The sequence below is a fragment of the Lepidothrix coronata genome, unplaced genomic scaffold, assembly GCF_001604755.1.
Source record: "Lepidothrix coronata isolate B3197 unplaced genomic scaffold, Lepidothrix_coronata-1.0 Scaffold4, whole genome shotgun sequence".
Classification (NCBI taxonomy): Eukaryota; Metazoa; Chordata; class Aves; order Passeriformes; family Pipridae; genus Lepidothrix; species Lepidothrix coronata.
The window spans coordinates 7,517,591-7,532,067 of NW_016690184.1; the positions used below are offsets into that span (position 1 = coordinate 7,517,591).

General features: G+C 39.0%; 1 long non-coding RNA gene across 1 annotated transcript; it reads left to right on the forward strand.

The window, feature by feature from the left end:
- Window positions 1-332: 332 nt before the first annotated feature.
- On the forward strand, window positions 333-14,122 carry LOC108501989. The gene is made up of 4 exons (XR_001876324.1): window positions 333-531; window positions 5,428-5,493; window positions 13,401-13,541; window positions 13,956-14,122. It is a non-coding gene; the product is annotated as an uncharacterized LOC108501989 (long non-coding RNA).
- Window positions 14,123-14,477: the final 355 nt, after the last annotated feature.

Here is a 14,477-nt window from a genome sequence, read left to right on the forward strand (position 1 = left end):
TCATCAATGCATTTCAGGAACCTCCTGGATTGCTTATACCCTCATCTTCTTGGTCTTCTTGGTCAGGTGGCCTGTATCAGACCTCTACAATAATGTCATCTTTCCCTGCCCTCCCTTTAATCCTCACCCATAAGCTCTCAGTCATCTTCTCATCCATCCCTAGGTGAAACTTTATGCACTCCAGCTGGTCATTGCCATAGAAAGCGACACCCTCTCCTCATCTCCCCTGCCTGTCTTTCCTAAAGAGCCAGTGTCCTTCTATCCCAACATTCCAGTCTTAGAAGCCATCCCACTATGTCTCCATGACGCCAATAAGATCATAGTCCTACAGGCGTGTGCATGTCTTTGGCTTCTCTTGCTTATTTCCCATCCTCTGTTTGCCTAGAGGCATTTAAGTTGGGCCCCCGATGAGGTTGACTTACTGGCTGGAGTGGCTGGAATTCCTTTGTTTTGCTCTTCAGATGCTCTCTTGCTGACCTGTGCTCCCCCTCCAGACTCCAAGCATCTGCTGCTGATGCTGGCATCAAACTGGTAGGAGTGGGATGGGCTGAGGTTCCCCTGCCCTGGCAAGTTCAATTCAAAGCCCTCTTCACCACCAGCTTGGCAAGCCTGTGCCCTATATATGTGCAACATTTACACTGCATGGCTTTTACTTCAGTCTTGATGTTCAGAGTCCCTTCCCACTGGGACAGATCCATACAGGGTGCACATGCACTAAGTCCCACAAAGCCAGTGTCTGTTTCATCAGAAGTTATGAGTTTTGGATAGCTTGGAAAATTAGGGTCCAAGTCCTAGCCTTGAAAAAGACACTTCAAAGTAGGAATTAGATTCTTGTTATCTCGGTGTTTTTTTCTTTCTGAGAAGCTTTTTTAATCTGAGAAGGCCTTTTAAATAGTATATAATAAATTGTTGAGTAGTTGCTATTGTCAGCCTGAACAACAAGCAGAATGTTAATTATAAAGTGTGTAAAATTAAAGAGAACAAGTTAATTAAAGGCAGGGAAAGGCTAATTGAAATATTTCCTTTTTTTTTCCCCTGTTTATTGATTGATCCTTCTTCTAAGCAGGTGGGAAAAGGGACCATTTATTTTTAATTTTTCCTTTAATTTTTTTTTCCAGTACAGCTCTGGGTTTCAGACTATTTCACAGTTGTATATGAGCTGAGCAGCAACTGAGACATTTTCAAGACTTTTTCTTGAAAAAAGGGAGAGAAACTTAAAAAGTTAACATTTAGCAAATGTCAAAACACGCTCTAGGCCAGTTTCTCACTTGGTGCTGCTGGAGGTTAGTGCCTTTGACGTCAATGGAATGGTTCCCATTTTCAACAGGTGTATCCCAGCCCACTAGCCCAATATTTGCACCATATACACCATAGAGGAAACAAAGGAATACTGAGAGAGCTTTATCTATTTACCTAAAGAAAAAAAAGCTGGTTTTTTATGGGTGAGAGTTATAAATTTGCTGGTTGAGTGCATGTGCTCAAATAAAAGGCTATATTATTTGTCCTACTAAGTACAGTCTGTTGGATTTTCAAAGCTGGTTTGCTATTTATTACAAATACAGAGGGCTTTGTACTCACTCTGACCTTTGGTTCAGAATTTATCCTTTAAAATGTTAACGATTTCTCTAGATTTGAATGAAACACATTTTTTTCTGTGTGGTATGGCCAAAATTCTTGTTTCAATAATTGTTTGGTGGTCATAATACTGGTCTCACTTCAAGAAAGACATTGAGATTCTGGTGGAGGGTCTAGAGAGTAAGTCCTGTGAGCTGAGACAGCTGGGTTTTTTAGCCCGGAGAAGAGGAGGCCCAGGGAAGACCTTACTGCTCTCTACAACTGTAGGAAGGGAGGTGGAGTTTGAACTCTTCTCCCACACAACAAGTGACAGGACAAGAAGAAATGGCTTCAGTCTGTGCCAGGGGAGGTTCAGACTGGACATCAGGAAGAATTTGGTTAAGCACTGGAATGGGCTGCCAAGGGAAATGGTGGAGTCACCATCCCTGAAATGTTCAAGAAATGCCTGGACATGACACTCAATGCTATGGATTAATTGACATGGGGGTGTTCAGTCAAAGGTTGGACTTGATGATCTTGGAGGTCTTTTTCAACCTCAATGACTTGATCAACTGCAAGAAGTTTAACAATGGCAAGTGCTGGATTCTGCATCTGGAACAGGGCAGCACTGGTTGTGTGTATAGATTGGAGAGCAAGAGGCTGGGGAGCAACGTTGCAGAAAGGGACCTGGGAATCTTAGGTGATGGCAAGTTGAATATGAGTCAGCAGTGCCCTGGCAGCCAGGAGGGCCAACCCTGTCCTGGGGGGTATCAGGCAAAGCATCATCAGCTAGTTGAAGGAAGTGATTTTCCAGCTCTGCTCTGCACTGGGGTGGCCTCACCTTGAATATTGTGTGCAGTTTTGGACCCCACGATGTAAAAAAGATGTTAAGCTATTAGAGACCGTCCAAAGGAGCCATGAAGATGTTGAAGGTTCTAGAGGGGAAACCTTATGAGGAGCAGCTGAAATCACTTGGTTTGTTCAGCCTGGAGAAGAGGAGACTGAGGGGAGACCTCCTTGCAGTCTACAACTTCTTCACAAGGGGAAGTGGAGGGGCAGGTACTGATCTCTACGCTCTAGTGACCAGTGATGGCATTCGAGGAAATGGCATGAAGCTGAGTCAGGGTATTGGGTGGCCTTATTCCAACTGCTTATTTGGTATATATCACAGAGATTGAAAAGCATCTTTTACCCAAAAGCTTTCCAGTGGTAAGATATTCCTTGCTCTACTGATTTCTATGTGTTCGGGCCTTCTTATTGCTTAGATAAAAAAAACCTTTGTTTTAAAAAGTCTCAGATGATTGGTTGCTGTTTCTGCAGCCAGGTGAATGACCAGGAAATAGAAAGAAACCATTCTTTTCAATCCAAGGAAAGATTTAAGGAGACTTAGAACTGCCTAAATCCCTTGGGGTTAAAGAGAAAATAGGAACAAAAAGAAAATGTCTGTAGCAGAAAAGCTCTTTCTCTGTGTGTATGTAAGTGAAATAGTTGCATTTGTTCTTCAGACTTTTAAACATTTAAAAACATCCTGGTCTAACAAGATTTCTGTATTCTCAAAGTCTTCAGTCTGCAACTGCTTGCTGCTGAATTTAAAACCTGGAAGAAATTGCAGCAGACTTTTGCTACACTTTGTCCATCCTACTCTTTGTCCTGGTTTTGGTTGTGGTAAAGCTAGTTTTCTGTGTTTTGGAATTAGGATGAGAATAATGTTAACACACCAATGTTTTAGTTGCTTCTGAGAAGTACTTACAGTAAATCGAGGAGTTTTCATCTGCTCATATTGCCCTGCCAGCAAGGAGGCTGATGGGCCACATGAAGCTCGGAGGGGACACAAGCAGGACAACTGACCCAAACTGGCCAAAAGGATATTCCATGCAATAAGATGTCATGCTGAACAAAAAAACTGGGGAGAGTTAGCTAGGGGGCAATGGCCTGTTACCTGGCAGGGCATTGGTCAGTGGGTGATGAGCAAGTGCATTGTGCATCATTTGTTTTGTATATTCTTTTATCATTATTATTATTTTACCTTCCTTTTCCGTCCTATTAAACTGTATTTATCTCAACCCATGAGTTTTACGTTTTTTTCCAGTTCTCTCCCCCATCCTACTGGGGAGCAGCGAGGTGTTTAGCTGCCTGCCCGGTTAAATCCCAACACTCCTTTTTGGGGCCCAGTGTGGGATTTAAAGGGTTGAGATAATGACAGATCTGACCAGAACATTTGTTCTGGTTACAGAACAATTTGCTAAAATAAATTTGTTACAAGTATTCATTTTATTAATTTAATAGTCATTGGTTACAATGTTGATTTATTTACTCTCAGAGTTGATGCAATTGTTCTCAGGGTTGTGTTATGCAGCATCTTTCCTGTTGTGCTGTTTATCATCTCAGGGGTTGGATTAAGATTACAAATTTGCTGTACCTTTTGTATAATACTAGTTTATGATTTGATAAAATGACTAGTTGTGAAACTAAACCGGCATTTGTACACAGTATTGCTGTTGTCTCTATACTTCAAGAACCACCTATCAGAAACTATTAATAATTACATCTATACCATTTCTTCTTGGACAAGTAGCCTCCAGGCTAGTTATAATAGCTCTTGAGAATGCTGAATATCATTGGGATGTTCAACCATTACGTTCCTACTACTATGTCTCCTTAATGTGTTATGTGTCTTGCTTAAGGTTAAACTTAAGCAAAAATTGTTCTGAGAGTTCCAGCAATTCAAAGAGGATATGTCCTACTCCTCACCTGTACAAATGAGTACCTTAAGTATGAGGAGTAAGAGTTCCTCTGTTCAAGAGGGAGGATATACTGGATATACTCCCCAGAGTAACTACAATTTACCTGTGGTTCCACAGGGAGGACACTAGGAAATGGGATGGAAAATTTACCTCAGCCTTAGAAGTATGGGTATCTGAATTGCAAGGAAAAACAGTCACAAAAGGAGAATCCCTCTTGTGCAAAATTTCCAGGAAAATTGCTGCTTCAGTTTCCAATGGGCAGTTCCAAAAAGAGTAGAAAGGCTGATCGTAGTTCTGAACTTAATAAAGATACTTCTCATTTGTATGTACAGGAAGGGACTTACAAATACTGTGTCCTGGACTAGAGGGGATCTACCTTCAGCCAGGTGGAATAAGAGTATGACACAGTTTATATTGGACTGTGTGGATCCAATTGGCCTGGCACTTAGACCCACAGGTTCTAGTAGACACCAGTGCACAGTGTTATCAGACTATAAAGGGGTAAAATCTATCTGGATTCTGTGACAGGGGGAGCATTTGACTTCATTGTTATGTAGGTCATAATGAAAATATTAAACAGTATTGACTCCTGAGACATGCTTATTGCGACCAATCTCACAGTGACAATACTCCTCTGTGTGGTGTCAGAATCGATGTGCAGTACCACAGATTTTGGCATAGATGTTTTTGTCTGGCAAGCTTGGTGCTGTGACTACTTCCCTGGGGAGTGATCACATCACCAAGTTTACCAGAGTTCAAGAAACATGATACTCTCAGGCACACGGTGTGACTCTTGTGGATGGTCCCGTGGAGGGCTAAGGGTTGGACTTGATGATCCTTGTGGATCCCTTCCAATTCAGCATTTTCTGTGATTCTGTGTTCTTCTAAGCTGTGTTACAACCAATGGAGAGATTTAATTTGCGATTCCATAAGTAAGATCTGAATCATCTTTTAATTTACAGCTATTCAGTAGAACATGGGTGGCTATTCTAAGTGACATTTTCCGAGCTTGAGGATTAAATACAAGACTTGGTCAGAATCCATTTTCATCAGTGAGAATATAAAGTTTTTAATGTAACCAAATCCAGTATAAGGGAATAATTTAAAAATATCCTCTTTTCCCATCTAGAGCACATATTTCTTCTGACCGCATGGGCACATGAAGTTTTTCCAGGGTCTAGGGCTGTTCATTCCAGTAAGTTATTTTTCCACTTAATATGAAAAAAAAGAAGAATGCTTTGCTTTTATAAAAAAAATATATTGTTTTTTATATATAAAATCCTTCTGGTATCTCTCAGAAATTACATACACTACATGTGATGCTATATATAGTTTTGAATCTATTGTGGCTACGTTGTATTCACATATTGCACTTCTCTTCCTCTACAGAAGTCTGGTTTCCTCATCCTTCAGAAGCACATAATTATTATTTTGGGGCAAATTTGTTTTTCCTTGCTGACAGGATCTGTTGACACACAAGTGCTCACCTTTGAGACTGTAACTTTTTCTTTTTTTCACTTTTAAATAAGAAATATATTCTGGGAGATTTTCATGGTAGATTTTTTATTTGTTTCAAACGACAGGACTAAACAAACCTATTCCTATACTCTCCTGCTGCCAACAGCCTAAAGCATTCATCAGTTGATCCCTTTTAACCTGCAAGAATTCATTTTCTGCCTTTCTTCAGTTTCTTGCCAGTCCCAGATCACCACAGTTGCTTATTTTGCACACAACTTTTACAACCTTTTCTCAACTTTCCTTCTGATGAGAATGCAGGAAGGCAGAGGAAAAGGAATAATAAATGTTGATTTTGCCTTTTCTCAGAACTAATAAAACCAATGTTTCTTATCCCACCACTTCTTATATGTGAACAGCTGATGCTTTCTTTAACATACTGCAGTCCAGGCTTAGCACTGGACAGACTGTAACATTTATTAATGAGGTGAACAGTATTGCCTTTTTCTAGGCAAGAGTAAATGTTGCCTGTGGCAAAGTTTTTGTGCTGGAGTATGTGAGCATTTTTTTCTCTGTCATACTCTTTCCCTGATGTGATATTATGTTGTGAGACTAAGAACAAGGTCAGGAAGAAATATGCTTGAATACTTCTGGGTTGATTAATCCTTAAGTTTTGTTCCTAGGAAATTTTGTTTTCACATTTCTGGACATACTGAAGTCTGTGACCTTGCCCTAACTATGCTGCAACCAGACATAGGATTCATGAGCCATTATATTGCTTTATTTTTCTGACTTTATACCTCCAGTTTCATATTTTTATATCTGTGTGGGAGGTTGATGCAATGTCTGATGTGCTTCTAAATGAAAAATCACCTCTCATCACCTACATAACTGGAGTACTTTTTGATGAATTAAGCTAGGAGCTTTTTAGTGTTGAAGAGCAACATCAAGCCTCTCTTGAAAAAGAGAGAAAAAGCACAAGATTTTCTCAGAAAGTCTTTGAAAAAATTTCAGCTTGTTTCTAAATATTGTTTCAAAACATAGAATTTATTTTACCTGCTCCAGTCTTCTCCAGTAAATACAATGCACAATTAGCAAACTATTCTAGTATTTCAACTTAACTTATTGTATGTCAAAGGATAGACACACTCAGATGGTCTAAACTCCACTGAAGATGGAGCTAGAGTAAAGGCAATTCCAACTGCATTGCATCTCATGCAAATGATCTTGGAGACTAAGCATTCCTGGGCTTGTCCTGTACTTGGATAAGAGACCATCTGGAAGTCCCAGATAAAGTAGGCACAAGCCAAGATGTCGTGGCTGAACATTAGACCACAGAAAGTGAATGAGTTAGAAGGCTACATTCTCCCCCTCATCACTGGGGGATGAGTCAGAGAGCTAAAGTTACCAGTACTATTTTCATTCCCTCAGTGAGAAATGTCTCAGGAAAATACTGCAAATCAAAAGCATTAAAATTAGTGAAGTTATATGAAACTTAAGCTTCACAGGGACCTTTAACCAGGGTTAAACAATCATACCCTCTATGATGCCTATGTCTGGAAAATTATATAAACTTACCAAAACTTTGTAGTATTTCTGTACTGGGAGCCAACACAGGGCAAGCAAATAGCTGTTTTGTTTTTGCTGCTCTCACCCATCAGGCAAGTCCTGGGTGCTATGACTGACATCAGAGCTTTTCTCTATCCATATGTCATTTTACAGAAGTGAAGAGATTGTTTTGGCCCCCATTTTAGCAGAGAAAGGGAAAAGTCTTCTCTGCTTCTGAAAGAAACCTCCTGCAGCCATTTAAGGAATAGTACGATGGGGAAGGCTGCACTGTGCAGTACAGTAACTAGCGTTTTTTCAAAGCAGAAACTTTGTATGAAGTATTCAGTATTCTAAGGAGGGCTCATGCTTCCTTGTGAGAAGAGAACTGGAGTGTATGGATTACTGAGAGAATATAGGAAGGATGAGGGAAAAGGAAAAGAGAAAAGGGACCATGCAGAAAAAACTTACCTAGGAAAAAAAAGAGAGAATAAACTACTAACTTTTCCTTTTATGCTAAATTTTCAGTTCCCTCTTTGCAATAAACCAACACCATAAATTGGTAATATCTATATCATCTATGTCAAAGATCCAACATAGGAGAATTTACACACATTGAAAATTTGTGAAGCTGAAATTTAATACTTGGCCTGATAATAACAATGCTTAAAGATATTCCTATGGTAAGCTAAAAGATGTGCAACTTTTGAGGTGACTGGTTCAATCACAAAAAAATGGAAGAATGAAGTTCAGGTGAAAAGCTACCATGTACGTTGTCCTCACTATTTCTCACCATGCAGATTCTGAATATGGAAGCAGTTCTAGCTTTGTGTTGCAGAATTTCTCTTCACTGAGTAGCTCTTTTCACTCTTTCATTCTCTCCTTCTTTTCTGGCAGTGAAAACACATTCTTTTCCTCTGTAATGTAATTATACACAAACTCACAACCTCAACCATATTGCCATGATCTAGCATCACCCACAATCTGGCAGATGCCACTGACTGAAAACACAGCTTTACTTCAGAGTAAGTCATGCAGATGTACTGTTTCTACATATAAAAACACAGTTTCCATGGCATGACAGCACTGTCTGTACATACTGGGGACTGGCACCTAAGCTTCTTTGTGAGATGATTCATTCTTCAGCTCTCATAAGCAACATTAATTCAGAAAAAGTGTGTGCAATGACTCTTATTTAAAGATTCTGAATTCTAAATAATTTTGAAATTACAGTAATTTTTACTTTAATATCATTGCCAGTTAGGTTGCCAGACTCAGAATGTGTGGTTTTAATTTTAAACAGCTATTGACTTTGTTTACTTGGTAAGCAGGGTCAGTATTATACTTGGAGATCCTCTTACTCACTGAATTCATCTTTAATTCCCATACTTTTTGTATAGACATTTAAGCACAGTATACATACAGTATTTTCTATGTGATACAGTGGCTTTATTGTATTCCAGTGAAAGCTATGCAATTCCAGCAAAGTTGATTGGATTATAATGTCTAAGACTAGTGTAATGGAGCATGAACTTGAGATCTTGTAAATATCGAAGCACAACTAGCTTTGCCCTGAGTTACAAACAAATAATAAGAGAGATGAACCATTATATTTAATTACTCTAATTTCCTGTCTTTTTTTCTTTATTTTCCATTGAAATAATTTAAAACACTGCCTTCCAAATAAGTCTGAAGGTGTGTGCTGCATCCTCATATCTTAATTTAATTTATCAAAGGTGTAAAAACAGAGGGAACACGGGCCCATAAGGACATAATACTTTTCAAAGACAGAAAACTGGATGTCAGTATTTGAATCACCTAATTTGAATCACCTGATCACTAAAACCCAAGTTTTAGTTCTGCTAGCTCCTGCAAAGAAGAAATTCCCACTGTTCCTGTCATTGTCTGAGATATGTAATTTATGTCTTTGACCGCTTTGTAGACAAGCAGGATTTATGGAAAATGGAAGGTTACAACAGGGTTGTAAAAAGTGCTATCCAGTTGTGCTGTTGCTTAATTCAAAGGGTTAAGCATGAATGAATCTTACATGAAAAAGAAAAAATTAATTCTCTAAAAGAGCAAATCTTCAATTTAAATATTGAAGAAACAAAATATGAGGAAAACATTACAGCACTTAGCAGTCTTTTCAAACATAATTTTTCAAATTTCTCTAGGCAGAGTTTCCTGGAAAGAAATTCTTGAAAATTCATCTTTGAATGGGATTCTAAAAGCACTGTCAATAATTATGACTGTTTATGGGTGAGGAAGTATTTTTGTTTAAGGTCTGATGAATCCTGCTTGTTTTGAACCACATCACATTAAACTAATTTATAAGCAAGCAAATGTAAAATTAATAAATTATTTCCCTGAAACCAAACATTTCAGTCAGGTTTTTATATAAAGTTTTCATTCAAGTGATTTTTTTAAACAGCCATACTAATCAGGATCAAGAATCTTAAATCTGAACCAGATCACCCTCTTTGCATTTTTGCTTATAAAATTTAGTCTCTCCTACAGCAATACGGGGATAGACGGTTTTAGAATAAGAGTTGTTAAATTATACTCTTATTCCAGTAGCTCATCAAAACCTATCCAAGAACTGAATCTAACCTTTCAACATTGTTTTTTTTTTGTTTTGACATCCCCCAAATGGCTTGCCAAAAGCTCTGGAACACTATAATCTCTATTGGAAAGTAACTCCCTCTTGGAAATACACTTTAGCTTCCTTTGTTCTTTTCTCTCCTTGATGGGCTGGATGCTGCTTGCTCCCAGAAATGAATAACATGGTGTGCAGTGAGTGCTATAAAGTCAGGGATGTAAGCCAAGAGACAGACAGAGATGCTTGTTCAAAGTCATTCATCCAGTGACTTCACTGGAAGTTGGAAATTATTTCTCATTGAAGAAAAATGTTTGCCTTTTAACTTAACTGCTCTTGCACTCTCACACTGTAAAGTATGTGAATGCTAGAGGGAACACAGAGAAACTGAGTCGAAACACCACAGTCGCTGTGAAAGTCATTCTAGAAATTCCTTTTGTATTGCTATAAGATGTTAAAAGAAAAAATATTTTGTGTTCTTGGCTCTGTCAAAATATTGGGAATTTGTAAGAACTAAGTTTCAATTCTACTTGATAACTAGACAGGAGCAGGAGGAAACACTTTCCACCATCTTGCCATCAATGACAAGCAACATATGTCTTATAGAAAAGACTGCAGTATTGGATCATCTAAAAGTTAGCATTTTATATAACCCCTTGAATATCCATCACTCACAAACTCCAGCTTTGTCAACGTGTTGGCATATTGGTTTTTAACCAACACAAGCAGATTTGAATTATCTTTATTTATTTTTATTTATTCTTATCCTGGATGAGAAGATCAAATGTACCCTAAGTAAATTAGTGGATGACACCAAGTTGTGTGAGTGTCAATTTGCTGGAGGGTAGGAAGGCTCTCCAGAGGGATCTGGTCAGGCTAGAGAGATGAGCCGAGACCAGCTGTATGAGCTTCAACATGGCCAAATGCCGAGTCCTGCACTGCAACCACAACAACCCTCTGCAGAGCTACAGGCTGGGGAAAGAGTGGTTGGAAAGAAGCCCAGCTACAAAGAACCTGGGGGTGCTGTTTGACAGTGTCTGAAAAAGAGCCAGCAGGTTTGCATCAAGAGTTGTGTGGCCAGAAGAACTAGGGAAGTGGTTGTCCCTCTGTACTCAACACTGGTGAGGCTGCATCTCAAGTACCATGTCCAGTTCTGGGCCCTTCACTTCAAAAAGGACACTGAGGTGCTGGAGTGTGTCCAGAGGAGGACAAAGATGCTGATGAAGGGTATACAGGGTAAGTCCTGTGAGGAGCGGCTGAGGAAGCTGCAAATGTTTAACTTGGAGAATAGGAGGCTCATGGGAGACCTTATCACTCTCTACAACTATCTGAAAGGAGGTTTTTAGCAAGGTGGGGATTGGTCTCTTCTCCCAGGCAACTAGCCACAGGATGAGAGGACACAGGTTCAAGCTGTGCCATGGGAGGTTCAGACTGGACATCAGGGGGAATTTCTTCACAAAAAGGGTGGTTAAACATTGGAAGGGGCTGCCCAGTGAGGTGGTGGAGTCACCATTCCTGGAGGTGTTCAAGAAACTACTGGACATGGCACTCAGTGCCATGGTCTAGTTGACATAGTGGTGTTTGGTCGAGGGTTGAACTGGATGATCTCAGACGTCTTTTCCAACATACCTGATTCTGTGATTGTCTGACTTTCCATTTGCTTCTGGATAAAATTCAATATATTAGAACTACTCAAAGTCCCACTCCTTCACTTTAGTTTTGTGGGGGTTTGTTGCAGTGCAGGTTTTTTTAGGACAGCATGCTATTCACTGAAAGTATCAAAACACATTCACACACTTCACACAGATATGACATCGCAAACTGTGATTACAATACATTCTCAAACTCTCTACAATTTTATAGTATCTTCCATGTTTCACACTGTTTAGGTTCAAGGTAAGAATTCAAAGGCTCATTACCTCTCTGATATGCTGTGAAGTTATTAGCATAATTAGAAACTAAAAAATCAGGAAGTGATATTTGATCCAAGGTGTGGTGTACCAGCAGAGTCAATACAAGATGGAATAAGTTTGTAAGAGTGCTGCAAAATTTGTTTTTTTTTGATTCAATGTTTAAAATGCTTATGCTGCCAAAATTATATTTAGAAGACAAGCTATTAGGGTAGTAAGTACAGAGGAAATCCTTCAAGGACAAAGGACCACTATTGCTGCTACAGTCATGCAATGACTTTGGCTGTGGGATTTTGGCTGTGGACACTTTAAAATGTGTTTTTGAATTAATGTTGTAGAGAAAGGTGAGAGAATGACATTACTGCTACAATACTGGTTGTATCACAAGAATGTTGGGATTAGAAGATATTTTGTGTCTTATTTAATGCATATATTTGAACATGTATTTGTAAATGTATTTCTACGTATGTGATGGCACATTGACACCTACTTACCTGTCCATTCATCTGTGGATAAAACTTGTAAAACAAAATAATATAAGTCAAGAAAAAGGAGAAAGGGGAAATAAAAGAAAGCTGGATTGATTATTCTAGTGACAGAACTTAAGAACTGATCACAAAGTCCTGCCACATTAAAAATTCTTTGGGTAAGATTTATGGCATTTACTTTTAAGGACTGGAATATTAATAACTATAAAAGCTAAGGAAAGGTTATCACTGACAGTAATAGTGCTTTTATAGAGTGAGAATATTAAAATTATATTTCTCATACAAAAGAATCCATTCTTCTAAGGAAAAAAAAAAAGAGGATCACACAGGGCTGTGTTTTCTAGCACAACCAGTCATACTTTATTCAGCCCTGGACGAAGAAAACTTTGGAAGCAATTAAGCTGGTGTCCATGAATGCAAAGGTGGCACACACATTTACTGTGCATTGAAATGCTCTCTCTTACATAGGAACCTGATATATTCTGCAGGTCCATTGCTCGGAAGTCCTGGGAAGAGCCAGGGCCTTAATTCTGGGAATTACTTGCTGTCAGGAAGCGGGCAAAGCAAGACCTGGCGTCACCCTTTGAATGAGAATGGTTGTCAAGGTTACTGATGCTGAGTGGAAGATAGATAGGAATATGGAACCAGAATGTCAAAGTGAGATCTGGCATGAAAACAGACATTATTTCAAGGACTTACTAGCAAGTGGACTGGCAGAAAACATAAAGGAAAGATTAGAGTTGGTAACATAAAAGGACCTTGTCTGATAGCATTACAGAAAACAAAGAGAAGGAAGAAATGTGGTAACAACTAGGTCTCTGTAGGGGTTGAGGCCTTTGTATTTGGAACATAGGAAGTAGAAAATAAATTGTTGCAAATAATAGGAGTTTGAAAGAGTCACTTATCTTCAGCAAATAGTGTTTATTATTTTGGCCTTACTCCTTCTATTAGGTAAGATTATCTTCGTGGCACTTACTTGATTAGATAGGAATATGAACACCTGTAAAAACTAAGTGACATCTGATTCTGAAAAACCTTTCTTTCCTGATTTACAGGTCAATATTGCCTAATCTAATGTGTCCTGACTGAACGTTTTCACCCATGACAGGTGCACCTGCTGCAGCCCTCTAGCCAGTGACCTGTGTCTGACCTCAGATGTGTAATAGTTGGCTGCAGCCATGTAACACTGACCAGCCCCTGTGCAGGCTGACCCCCATCACGACTGCATGGTGGCTGTTGTGGGAGGCAGGTAAGACCCTCCAGCCAATGAAGGCTGAAGGGACCATATTTAACCACAGACAAGACTCAGCTCTTATATAAATGGAGCCTCACCAGAGCGGGTCAGTTGAGCTGGTCCTCCTTGGAGCAGTGGGTCTGCAGGGAGTCTGCAGCTGGACCCTCTCCCCTTGGGTCAGATTGCTACTCAATGTAATTCCACAAGGTTGAGAGCTCTCCACTGACTGGGTATATGATTGTACATTATGGGTTATCCTTCTGAAACATAAAGAATTCTTAAGTCATTCATGTAGTACCAATTCCATGTGACATCATGAATCTGTATTCAAATGCTGATATAACTTTATTTGGTTTAACTGTTTTATCTCGCTTAACTGTTTATAAAGTAAATCTCATTTGAGTATATCATGTGTCTCCATTTTATAAGACTACATGACATCACCTGGTACCTCTATGCAGAAACAACTATATATTTGGAACATGAAAACTTTCAATAAGGAGTGCAGGAAGTATATTCTGCATTCAACATCTGAATATCAACAAACATCATCCTCATCATCCAAGTTTCGACCTGAAGAAAATGAGGGGAATAAAATAAGGGAAAAGAGAATTCATATTGCATATTTGCCTGCAAATTCTGTCAGCCTTAAGACTTGTTAAGCAGTAAGACAAGACAATCAATAAGAGAATGGATATTAAAAATTTCATATCCAAACTACCTTCTCTCCTCCACCATTATAGGTATTGGGGAAAATACAATAATTATATTTCTTTGTCTGATGAGGCAGAAAGAGGGTTTGTTTTAGTTTTGCTGCTTATAATCCTGATGTTTTGTTCCTAGTTCTTAGGAAGTACAATTAAAATATTCTGAAATTAATTAGCCTTTGCCTCAAGTTCAGATGAGCAATTTTTTCCCTACATAGTTTTGCTCAGCAAAACCATTACGCAG